We start from the raw sequence: 12859 nt of genomic DNA, 5'->3' as shown, positions 1-12859 counted from the left end.
TGATCCAGCTCTCCCGCCCCCTCTATTTCTTTTTAGTAACTATTTTCAAAAACTATGATTGGCTCCCTGCAAAAAACCAAAACAGAGGGTGTGGTGGTACATATCTGTAATGCTAGCTCCTGGGAGTCGAGGCAGGCAGATCATGAGTTCAAGGTTACATTGGACTACATATTGAGCTCTAGGTCAGCCTGTGGCATACAAGACCCTATGTCTCAAACAAACCAAAAGACCAAAATGAAAAACAAACTACTTCCCAGCTTCTGAGGCACATATTACTGTTACCCTATACTTCCCATCAATCAAACACTCAACAATCTAGCAGGTTAGAATCCACGAATATAGGCTAGGGATAAAGAGAATCCAGATCTGGGGATGCCATGATTCTTAATGATCCTAGACGCTTTAATGCAACTTTAGCTAGGAGGAAACTCACTTCAAAGTTATTGGGAGGGCTGGGAGCAATCTGATGGGTTTTTGAACCTCAAAGTAGCAGTGGTTGGTTAATGAGTATAGTATTTTGGAGTAGGACACTAACACCAAATTTGTCTGCAAGACACAGCAGGTGCTGTTGTCATGTAGAAGCCAATCAAACCAGTGTGAAGATGTACTTGATTTTGCATACACAGATAAAAAGAGTTAAATACCAGCAATCTAACTAGAAAATTAAAACCTCACAGAACATAATTACTTAGGTTCCAAGATTGAAACATGTCTGTAGATAATATAAAAAAGCTCTAACAGAGCAGGTGATGATCCTTTAGTATTTATTTAGTTTAAAAGATTTACTGTATTTTTAAAATAAAAAATTATATTTTACTTATTTTATGAATGTTTTGCCTGTATATACGTAGGTAAGTGCATCTGTGTTGTGCAATGCCCACAGAGGTCAGAGAAGGCGTTGGATCCCCTGGAACTGGAATTAGGGATGGGTGTTAGCTGCCATGTGGGCTCTGGGAACTTAACATGAGTCCTCTGCAAGAGCAGTGAGTACTCTTAACCACCGAGCCATCTCTCCAGCTCCTATTTTTAACTTTTTTGATTGATTTATTTTTTATTAATTTTATGTGTATAAGTGTATTGCCTGCATATGTGTAAGTGCACCCGTGTTGTGCAATGCCCATGGAGGTCAGAAGAGGGCACCAGCTCCCCCGGAATTGGAGTTATAGACAGTTGTAAGCTGCCATGTGGGTGATGGGAATTGAACCTGGGTTCTCTGCAAGAGCAACCAGTGCTCTTAACTGCTGAGCCATTTCTCCAGCCCGACTGATTTATTTAATGTGCATGAGTATTTTGCCTACATGTATGTAAGTGCACCATGTGCATGCAATATCTACAGAGGCCAGGAGCGGGCACTGGATCTCCAGGAACTAGAGCTATGGATGGTTTTTAGCCTCCATGTGGGTGTTGGAAACAGAACCTGGCTCCTCTGCAAGAGCAGCCAGGGTTCTCAACATCCAAGCCACCTCTCCTGTCCTTTTATTTTTAGTTATGTATGTGTGCTTGAGTCTGTGTGTGGGTATGTGCATATAAGTGTGGGTACCAAGGGAGGACAAAAGAATGTGTTGGATTCCCTGTTAAAGGCTTTTGTGAACCACCAGACTTAGGTGCTGGGAACCTAATTCCAGTCCTCTCTAAGAGCAGCAAATGTTCTTTACTGCTGAACCATCTCTCCAGTCTTCCTTTACCTTTTAAATCCTAGCATATATTAAGTTGACTAAATACCAGCTCTGAGTCCATAATGCCCAAAACATAATTTAGTATCTTGTATACATAATAGATACTTAATAAACACATGAACTGACAATCTCTGAATATATGGTATCAATCAACAGACCTAGATAATCAAAGTCAAGGATTTGGTCCCTTTCCCCTTTAAGAAAGACTTTTCAGATGGGTTAAACATGGTCCTTGACAGTCCTAAACATTAAGATGAGACCAACAGGGACACTGAATATGGTCCTTAAGAGACCTACAGAGAAAGGCACATATAGTCACAATCCAAGGTGCTAGATAACTCTGTGAGGGACTCTGGTTCGGAGATAATTTAATGCATGATTACCACTCTACCTATAAACTCGCTTAATCCCCCTTACATATAAAAATTCCTAGACTTGAAAAACCAGTCTCAAAACTGTTCCATTCTTTGCAGTTGGCTCTGATGTCTTGGCTTTGAAAATGTCTACTATTTTGGATAAATACTGTTAGAACCCACAGAATGTTCATTCACTGTGATTCTAATTCTGTGATTCTAACTAATTATGGTCCCTGAAGAGCTACCAAAACACTACCTGTTATCTTTCTATGACTCTCTCTCTCTCTCTCTCTCTCTCTCTCTCTCTCTCTCTCTCTCTCTCTCTCTCTCTCCCCCCCCCTTTTCATAAAATGAAATGGATGCAGAAGTCCACATAATGAATCTTCTGCATTTACTATAAACAAAGGCATATTTTGCCTTCTTGAAAAATCGTGATTTGGGGGCTGAAGAGATGGCTCAGTGGTAAGAGTACTTGCTGCTCTTACAGAGAACCCAGGTTCAATTTCTAACACCCACATCATGGCTAACAACCATCAGTAACTCCAGTTCTAGAGGATCTGAAGCCCTCTTCTGACCTCCATGGGCACTGCACGACACAGATGTGATTACATGCATGCAGGCATTACACTTATAAAATAAAAGTAATAAATGACACATTAAAAAAGGAAAACCTGTGAATTTATAATTTGGCAACCATCTCGTAATGTGATAAGTTTAAAAAACACTTTAAGCCAGGCATGGTAGTACATGCCTTCAATCCCAGCACTGGGGAGGCAAGAGACAGGTGGATCTCTGTGAGATTGAGGCCAGCCTGCTCATAATGATAGTGTGTTCCAGGCTAGCTGAGGCTACAGGGAGACGCTGTCTCAAAAAATAAATAAATAAATAAATAAAGAAAGAAAGAAAGAAAGAAAGAAAGAAAGAAAGAAAGAAAAATAAAATAAAGAAAAGAAAAAAAGTGAAGAAAGAAAGAAAAAAAGAAAATCTGAGACAGAACATACAGATCATCTTTATTCTTGGCTACTCTGCTTTATTTTCATTTCTCTGTTCTTTTTATGGGAAAGAACTGAGACAAAAGAAATATCACATTATATTCTTTTGCTTAGGGTCTGATCCCTTTCCTGAATCTTCTTTTAGCAAGATAAATTCCTTCAAGGTCCTCTTTGTGGATATCCAGAGTGGACTAAATCTTCTAGGTCACAGATGGGTGTAGTGGCTCATGCCTAAAATCCCATCACTCTACCAGGCACAGGAAGTCACCAGGAAGATATCTACCCTTGCTCTCTCACATTCCAGGAAGATAAGCTAATATGCTCTAGATAAAGCCCAACCCTCAATTCTGCACTGAGAAATCCAGAAAACACCACCCAACTGTAAGATGGACGAACTACTGCTGGTCTGGGGCAGAATGTCATATTAAACCTTGCTACTGAATACCTCAACAGAAGAAACACCAGCTCAACTGATACACCTGAGGGATTCATTAACACATACACACCCAAACTACCCTTATAGATCAATTACTAAGTAGAGCTCTAGATCTGTTTGTATGAAGATGGCTTTACTTCATTATTTAGTTACCTAAAAGGAATGTTTTCAGGTGAGAAAGTGAAGAACTCCACCTATGGGTTTACTTTCTAATTTTTTTTTTTTTTTTTTTTTGTCTTTTTGAGACAGGGTCTCCCTGTAGTCCCATCTGTCCTGGAACGCATTATGTAGACCAGGCTGGCCTCAAACTCACAAAGATCCGCCTGCCTCTGCCTCCCAAGTAGTGGGATCAAAGGCATGCGCCACCATGCCCAGCACTTTCTAATTTTTTAAAGATGTATGTATTTTTATTTAAAAAATTTTATTTTTGACAATCTCATACATGAATTATTTTTATATTTTTACGTGTATGAGCATTTTGCCTGAATGTTAAGTATGTGCACCATGTGCTCCTGGTGCCCATGGAGGCCAGAAAGGGCATTGGATAATCTGGAACTAGAGCTACAGATGATTGTGAACTGCCATGTGGGTCCTAGGGACTGAACCTGAGTCTTCTCTAAGAGCAGTCAGGGCTCTTAACCATTGAGTCATCTCTCCAGCCCTGACCTATGTAGAAATCTCTCTAAAGAGAGATCACAGAGAATCACAATAGTGTTTAATTATAGAACCAGCTCTGTTAATTATCTTTTGGACACATTTATAATCTACATTAGGCCAAAATGCATTATAAAATTATAAAATGAATATAGCACTGTGGGCTGGAGAGATGGCTCATTTAGAGTGCTTGCTGTTCTTCCAAAGAACCCAAGGTTCCTGTTCCCAGCACCCATGCTGGGCGGCTCATAAACATCTGTAACTCTAGCTCCAGGGGCTCCACTGTCTTCTTCTGGCCTCCTTGGGTACCAGGAAAAACACACAGACACAGACACAGACACACAGACACCACACACGCACACACACACACATGCACACAAAAGTAGTGCAGTGATTACTTTAATAGATGCTAATACACATCTAATAATCTATATGTCTTTACAGGACTTCATATTCCACTACTTTTTGTAACAAATATTGCTTCAAGTATTTCATTAGCTATCTTTTTCATACACTTAGGACACAAAAGAAGAGGTTATCAAGAGATTGGCTACAACAGGGAAAATAAGGAATCCGAAGGTAAAAAAAAAAAGTCAAGATTGTTGAATGCTACAACAGTAACAAAAACTGGGCCAAGTCTCAATCTCTGAAGAGTGTTACCATGTTTCCTTGGACTCAGCTGAACTGGGAGGTAAATAACAAAACAAGTGAAAACCTGAAAAGAGACTTACAGAGAATTAAAAAGAAAATGTCAAGTTTCCTAAACAGTTAATTTCCTTTATCTTTTAATGATATTTCTTCTCAGTTCACCTTTAAATATTAGTTTAATAGCATCCATTAAGGTTCCCAATAGCAATATCATCTATTAAAGGTTCCTAAGTACTGACAAGCAGGTGACACAGAAATAGGGACAGAGAGAAGAATAAAAAGGCCAAGGTCATTAATCTCCCCACAAGAAGTAATTACACACTGACTTCAAATAACTCCCACACAAAAGGCACGGATGGAGAAAAATCTTCAAGCCTTGGGCAACATAGCTTTAGAGGTAGAAAATGTACTAAGGAAATATTTGGGACAGACTCTTCCTTCTGTCCTTCAGAACTGAACCTGGCATCTTCATGCATATAGTCAAAAGGCAGAAAGAGGGCCTAAAGAGATGGCTCAGCAGTTAAGAGCACATACTGACTGCTGTTGCAGAGGACCTGAGTTTGGTTCCTAGCACCCACATTAGGTGGCTCACAACTGCCTATAACTCCAGTTCCAGGAATCCAGCACCTCTGTAGGTACCTGCACTCAATGCACAGACACACACATAAACAATAAACAATAAATATTAATAATTTGTTTTAAATGTGCCCTTATTTAACTATGAGCCACCATTTTATTTTCTTTCTTTCTTTCCTTCCTTCCTTCCATTCATTCATTCTTCCTTTTTTTTTTTGGTCTTTTTGAGACAGGGTCTCCCTGTAGCCCCAGCTGGCCTGGAACTCACTATGTAGATCAGGCTGGCATTGAACTCAGAGATCTGCCTGCCTCTGCCTCCTGAGTGCTCGGATTAAAGGCGTGTACCACCAGGCCAGGCAAGCCATCATTTTCTAAAATAAAGCTTCCTTGTCATTTGCATGTAAGCTAAAAGTATAGGGATAAAACTTTGGATGGTATGATGGGTATTGTATAGGATGGGTTAACTCTTAACTATGGATATCTTAGCACTCTGAATCACCCCAGAAATAGTCATTTGCTTAGTCAGGATCCAGTACCCAAGTATTTTCACCTGTGTTCTAGAAGATCCCAGGATATCTGGTGATTTGTCTAATTTATACACAAAGACTCATGGGTAAATGTGATGAGAGGTCACTGTATCTAAGGAAGCACATAACAGCAAAGCAAATCTGTGTTCCTTGAAAGCACATTTATATATCTATATACCGCTTCTAAGGCCTTCTGGCTAAAATCAAGCATATAAACTTTATACTATGTATATATTCTCCAAAGAATATAGACAAAATCATAGCATCAATCAAAGACCACTTAAGTAGGTGGAAATCTTTTTTTTCCTGTTGTGATAGGAATTGAATCCAGGGACCTGTGGATCCCAGGTAAAAGCTCTACTACTGTGAGTTTGAGGGCAGCCTGGTCTATGAGTTCCAGGCCAGCTGTGGCCACCGGGAGACCCTGTCTCAAAAAGACCAAAGGAAAAAAAAATATGTATGAGTATTCTGCCTGCATGTATTAAGTGTACCTATGTCATGCAATGCTCACAGAGGCCAGAAAGGGGGCAACAGACCCCCTGGAACTGGAGTTGTGGGTGGTTGTTAGCCGCCATGTGGGTGCTGGAAATGGAACTCAGGTCCTCTGCAAGAGCAACCAGTGCTCTTAACCACTGAGCCAACTCTTTACTCCCAGTTTATTATTATTATTATTAGTAGTAGTAGTAGTAGTAGTATTTTATTATTATTATTTTGGTCTTTTTGAGACAGGGTCTCCCTACAGTCCCAGCTGATCTGGAACTCACTATGCAGACCAGGCTGGCCTTGAACTCACAGAGCTTCACCTGCCTCTGCCTCTTGAGTGCTGGGATTAAAGGCGTGTGCCACCACACCCAGCTCCAGTTCATTATTTTTAATTAAATAATATACACAGAACTGGCAAGATGGCTCAACAGGTAAAGGCACTTACTATCAAGCTTGATTACCTGAGTTTGATCTTCCACATTGTGGAAGGAGAGCTTTGACTCCCTCAAGTTGTCCTGCCCTCCCATGTATGTGCCGTGCAGCACCGCCCCCAAATAAATACAATGTAATGTTTAAGACAGGGTTTTGCTGGGTGTGGTGACACAAGCCTTTAATCCCAGCACTTGGGAAGCAGAGGCAGGTGGATCTCTGTGAGTTCAAGGTCAGCCTGGTCTACATAGCAAGTTCCAGGCCAGCTGGACTAGAGACCCTGTCTCAAAAAGACAAAAAAAAAGAAAAAGGAACTAGTTAATAGGAAACGTACAGATAACAGGGAGAGGGCAGACTGGAGTGTATGGAGGGTGGGAGCAGAAGGACAAGAACATGAGGTCAGAAAATGTCGTTTGCATACTTGTGGAGCAACTGGCCCAGAATAGCTCGGTGATGGGACAGTATCTCAGTGGTCTTTATAAGGCATATATATATACATATATATATATACATATATATATTCATAACCTAAAGACGGTCTATATAAATCTCATTGTCTTGGACAATGGGCATATTTCATGCCCATATGCAAATACTTAAAATCTTTTTTTAAGAAATAAACAGTATCCCAAACTCCTCTCTGTAGCAACCAGAATCCTGCCTGGAACAGAACCAGAAAAAGCCATGCTTGTAGCACTTCTGAGAAAACTGTGGCTGCTGCTTATCAAATTAAAATGCAAAGCAGCTCATTCCAGTGTCACTAGGAACTGTCAGAAAGGGATTATAGTTCCCACTCCAAGGATGCAGGTCAGCTAAACAATACCCATCTTCCAGCACTGAGCAGGAGGGAGAAGGAGAGAAAGATTAGGCCTGCTTCCAAATAGCAGTCCTGCCTGCTTGTTACCGTGGTAACCTCCTTTCCCTGAGCTGCTCTCATTTGTCTCTCTATGCCTGACCTTCATGTTGCTCTGACAGAAACTGAGGATGAAAAGGTGCCTGCCTGCCAGCTAAGCACTCAAGCTGAGGGCACTGAGCAAGAATAAGAGGCACTCAAAGTCCCTCTCATTCTAGACTCTAAGCTGTGACCTTAGAGTGATTAGAGTTCTGAAAGAGATTTCTGTTGGCTTTTGTCACTCCATCCCTTCCTCCCTACTACCAGGGCCACCTCACTTCTCTGATATATCCTTTTAGTCTGAGGAATCTGAGTCAGAGTCAAGTAAAAAGGTGACAAGCCACAGAAAGAGAGAGAGAGAGAAAAAGGCAAGACAAGCAGAGGTATAGAGATAATAAAATATTAACTCAAAGCTGTCTGAGACAAATCGTGTAGTAGAAAACCACAGCTGCTGGCTTCTCTTCAAGACTCCTGTCATGTGTTCTTATCAGTGATGTGAGGGCTCCAAATTCTTAAGTGTTCCTTACTGTGTTCCTTACTGTGTTCCTTACTGATCTGGATATAAAGTATTCAATCATTTAGCAAATAACTGAGTTCTTTCCATGGAAGCTCCTATACTATAAATTGGCACTTGGGAGGCACAGGCAAATGGATCTCTGTGAGATCAAGGCCAACCTGGTCTACATAGTGAGTTCCAGAGCAGGTGAGGCTACAGGGAGACCCTGTCACAAAACAAAACAAAACAAACCCATAAAAACAGAAAGAAAAGAAAAAAAGTAAATAAAAAATAAAAATTCTAGGTAGTGCATACCTGTGATTCTAGAACTCAAGAGGCTTGGGCAGGAGAACTGTGAGCTCTAGGCCATCCTGGACTATACAGTTTAAGTCTGCACCCCCTCCCCAAGAAAATGCTACAGAGGAACCTAAAGGTCATAGGGTTATAAATAACTACAATGGGAGTTACACAGTATAGCCCAAGATGGTATCGCTGAAGAGGTTGGATTTAAACTGAGACCCAAGATGAGAAGGTGGCATTCACATGAAAAACCAAAGGGTAAACACCACTGGTAGAGGAACGACATACACAAACCCCTAAGGCAGGCAAGAACTTGGCATGCATGTGAGGTCTATATTCAATTTCATATTAGTAGACACACCTTATGGGAAAATGAGAATACTGATCCTTAGGAGCACCAAAGAATGGGCAACATTAAGATAACTAGCCAAATGGACAGGGTGGCTCATACCTGTGATCCCAGTACTTGGGAGGCTGAGGAAGGAGTCTTAAGTTCTAAGCCAGTTTGAGCTACACTGCAGGCGAGATGATATTCAGACCCCCAGAAGCCATGTAAAAGCCAGATGGAGTAGAGCAGACACCTGTAATACTAGCCTGTCCCTACTGGAAGATGGGAAGCTGAGACAGAAGAATCAAGGGAAGCTCACAGGTAAGCTAGTCTGGTGTACACAGTGTGAAAACAGCCAAGAGGCCTAGTCTCAAATAAAGTGGAAGATGAGGACTGATACCTGATGTTATCTTCTGATCTACACATTTGCATCTGCACCTACCTCCCACATATCACATATAACAGAGGGAGGGGGAGAGAGAGAGGAACAGAGGGAGGGAGGAGGGGGAGGGGGAGAGACAGAGACAGAGAATAAACAGGGCTGACTTCCATTATTTTACCTTAACAGGCATACCCAAATCCATCACAGACTTTGCTCCAAATCTCTGTAAAATGATCTGCATTGAAGTAATGAGTTTACAAGTGGTAACTATAGCCTTGTAAATTGGCATTGATAACTACTGTTTTTTGTCTTCACTTAAGCAGGCCTATACTGGTTTCTGAATTCCTCTCCTGGGCTAACACTACATAAAACACACACACACACACACACACACACACACACACACACACACGGAGATGTCCCCTCCTCCCTCCTTCCATATGCATAACTATGTATGTATCTATCCACAGATATTATTCAAACACAAAACTTGAATAATGAGCAGAATCTGAGTCCCTGAAAAGTTAGATCAATGAAAGGTTAGAATTCTTAGCACACAGGTTAGTTAGTTGGTTGGCCGTTCCTCCCTCCCTCTCCCCCTCCCCTTTACTTCTTTCCCTTCCTCCTTTCCTCTCATTTTTTGAGGCAGGGTCTTGCTAGGCAGCCTTGGCTGGCCTGACTCACAGCAATCCTCCTGCTGCAGCTTTCTTAGTGTTAGGATTATAGGCATGCATCACCATGCCTGGCAGGAGTTGGGATTTCTAATCAGCAAGTAGTTGGCAGCTAGGGAAGATTTAAGTTTATAAGTTAAATGGGGGCCATATGCAGCATTTTTTCTTTCCCTCTCCAACTTCTCCTGACAGACCAGCCCAAACTCAGCCTTTCCACTTTCTATAAAACTAGAAATACTCCCAGCCACCCCATCCCATGCCCCCTTGCCTTTTAAAACAAAAACAACAAAAAAACTTAAAAAAAAATTGACAGTGTCTTGCTAAGTTGCCCAGGCTGGCCTTGAACTTGTGATATACCTACTTCAGCTTCTGGAGTAGTAGCTAGGCTAAGAGGCTTGTGCCATGAGGCCTGGTAGACTATAGCTAATTTTATACAAGCACCTATTAGTCTCAGCTTTCACTGTCACTTGTTTGTGACACTTATCTGTGAATACCATCAAGAGCTTCCTTAAAAGGATAGCTTCTCCTGCCAAATCTCTGAGTATATGAGTCTATCTCCAATATAAAAAAGTTTTTAACCATTTTGTTTATAACTTTAGCCTTAAAGAAAGAAAAAATCTCACATAAACCACCACCCCCCGAAATGCACCATAGACATGGACAATTTTAGAAAAGAGTAGAGGAGGGAAGAGATCTAAAAATGAAAGTCTTTAAATTCAAGGTTGGAGCTGGAAAGATGGCTCAGTGATTAAGAGCACTGTCTGCTCTTGCAGAGGACCCAGGTTCAGTTCCCAGTACCCACATGGTGGCTAACAACTGCCTGTAAACTCCAGTTCCAGGGGAACTGACACCCTCTTCTGGCCTCCACAGGCACTGCATGGCATAAGCACATTTACATACATGCAAGAAAACAAACACACATAAAATAAAAATTAAAAAAAATGAAAGAACAATATCATGATATAAAACTTTGAAGCCATCCTGAGTTTAGATAGATCCTTCACTATATGCTGTGAACCTTTAAGCAAGCCATTTCGCTTAAGGTATAGTTTTTCCATTAAGAAGAAAACTGTACTAGTATATTTTAAGAATTAAATGAAATCTCATCTTATATAAAAAGCATATAGTATTGTTTCCTGACACACCAACCAGGTATCACAGCCAATTCAGGCTAAGAACAATCTAGGAATTGGTCATTGCAGTGCTTTGAATGAGAAGTGTTCCCTATAGGCTCCAAGTACTTGAATGCTTAGCCCCAATGGTGCTATCTGCAGAGGTCTAGGGGGTGTGGCCTTGCTGGAGAAAGCACATTATTGGGGGTGGGCTTTGGCCCATCTTCAGTTTACTCTCTCTGCTTCCTGCACATGTATGAAAATGTGAGCTCTCAGCTTTCAGAACCAATTGCTCACAGAGATCTGCTTGCCTCTGCCTCCAGAGTGCTGGGATCAAAGACATGTATGAACATGCCCTGACTTTTCTTGCTATTTATTTAGAGATTCAGCTGTTTCTTAATACCTATTTTGAGACAAGGGCTCCTAAATTACCTAGGATGGCCCTGAACTCACTCTGTAGCCCAAGCAGGCCTTGACCTCTCAAATCCTCCTGCCTTAGCCTCCTGAGTGGGTGGGATTATGGTCTTGAGCCACTGGGACTGGTTTAGATTGAATTAAGTTCTAATCTTGTCTCAATTCAAACTTGTATGAGTGTTGGGGCAGCTATCCTCAGTAGCAGTTCTTGGGCCTTACTACAAGTTTATCAAAATGGGAACTAATGTATTCAGAAAAGTATTTTCCAGTACAAATAAAATACTGAGAATGAGGAGCCTCTTTGAAATTTTACAAATGAAGCTGAGCATGGTGGCACACACCTTTAATCCCAGCACTCCACAGGCAGAGGCAGGTGGAGCTCTGTGAGATTGAGGCCAGTCTAATTTACACAGCAAGTTCCAGGCCAGCTGGGGCTATATGGGGACACTACCTCAAAAACATATTGTGCTGGGTAAGTGGGTTGTCAACCTCTGACACCTGAGAAGAGGGAGCCTCAATTCGGGAATTTCCTCTATCAGACTGACCTGTGGGCAAGTCTGTGAGGCATTTTCTTGATTGTTGAGTGATGTGGGAGGGCCCAGTCTACTTTGGGTGGTACCTTCCCTGGGCAGGTGGTCCTGAGTTGTATAAGAAAACAGGCTGATCATAGGCCAGAGGACTAAGCCAATAAGCAGTGTTCTTGAATGGTCTCTGCCTTCAGCTCTTACATACAAGCTTTTGCCCTGTGTTCCCTCTATGAAGGACTGTACTGTAAGATAAAATATATCCTTTCCTCCCCAACTTGCTTTTGGTCAGAGTGTTTTATCACAGCAATAGAGAAGCAAATTAGGACACACATGAAGTTATATGAACGAGATAAAGGTAACAAACACATACTTTAAGAGGGGAGAGAGAAAGAGATCTCTAATAAAGTAAATGTTGAAATGCTCACATGCACTTATCCCTTGGACAATGAGGTATCTTCTTTCAATCTATGAAATACTATGATGGCCTATTTTAAAATAATTTTCACATCTCTAATAACCCGAAGCCTAGTTCTAAAGATCTCTTTTGGCAGGGCATGGTGGCACATGCTTTTAATCCCAGCACTTGGGAGGCAGAGGCAGGTGGATCTCTGTGAGTTTGAGGCCAACCTGGTCTACACAGTAAGTTCCAGGACAGTTGGGGCTACAGGGTCTCCCTGTTTCAAAGGGAGAAAAAAAAAAAAAAAAAAAAAAAAAAAAAAAAAAAAAACCCACAAAAAAACGGGTATGTTTTATTCAAGTGGCTAGAAGGAATTCTATAGATTTTTAGCCACCTAGATTGGTCTAACTGAATAAAAGCAAAAGTAAGGGGTTGGTGGGACAGATCAGAGGGTAAAGACCACTGCTAAATAAGCCTGGTAACCTAAGTTTGATTCCCAGATCCCATGTGAAGGTGAAGGGAGAGAACCAACTCTTTTAAGTTGTCCTCTGAGCTCTGCATAT

The 12859-nt window shown here is 41.4% G+C and overlaps 1 protein-coding gene across 2 annotated transcripts in view; it reads right to left on the bottom strand.

Moving 5' to 3' along the window:
- Window positions 1-12859, bottom strand: part of Znf609 (zinc finger protein 609) — a 157381-nt gene that overhangs the window by 45771 nt on the left and 98751 nt on the right. The gene's annotated exons all lie outside the window — the stretch shown is intronic.

Source organism: Nannospalax galili, unplaced genomic scaffold (genome assembly GCF_000622305.1).
Source record: "Nannospalax galili isolate Female #2095 unplaced genomic scaffold, S.galili_v1.0 scaffold54, whole genome shotgun sequence".
Lineage (NCBI taxonomy): Eukaryota > Metazoa > Chordata > Mammalia > Rodentia > Spalacidae > Nannospalax > Nannospalax galili.
The sequence above is the reverse complement of the archived record's forward strand: the minus strand, read 5'-3'. Positions and strand labels throughout refer to the sequence as shown.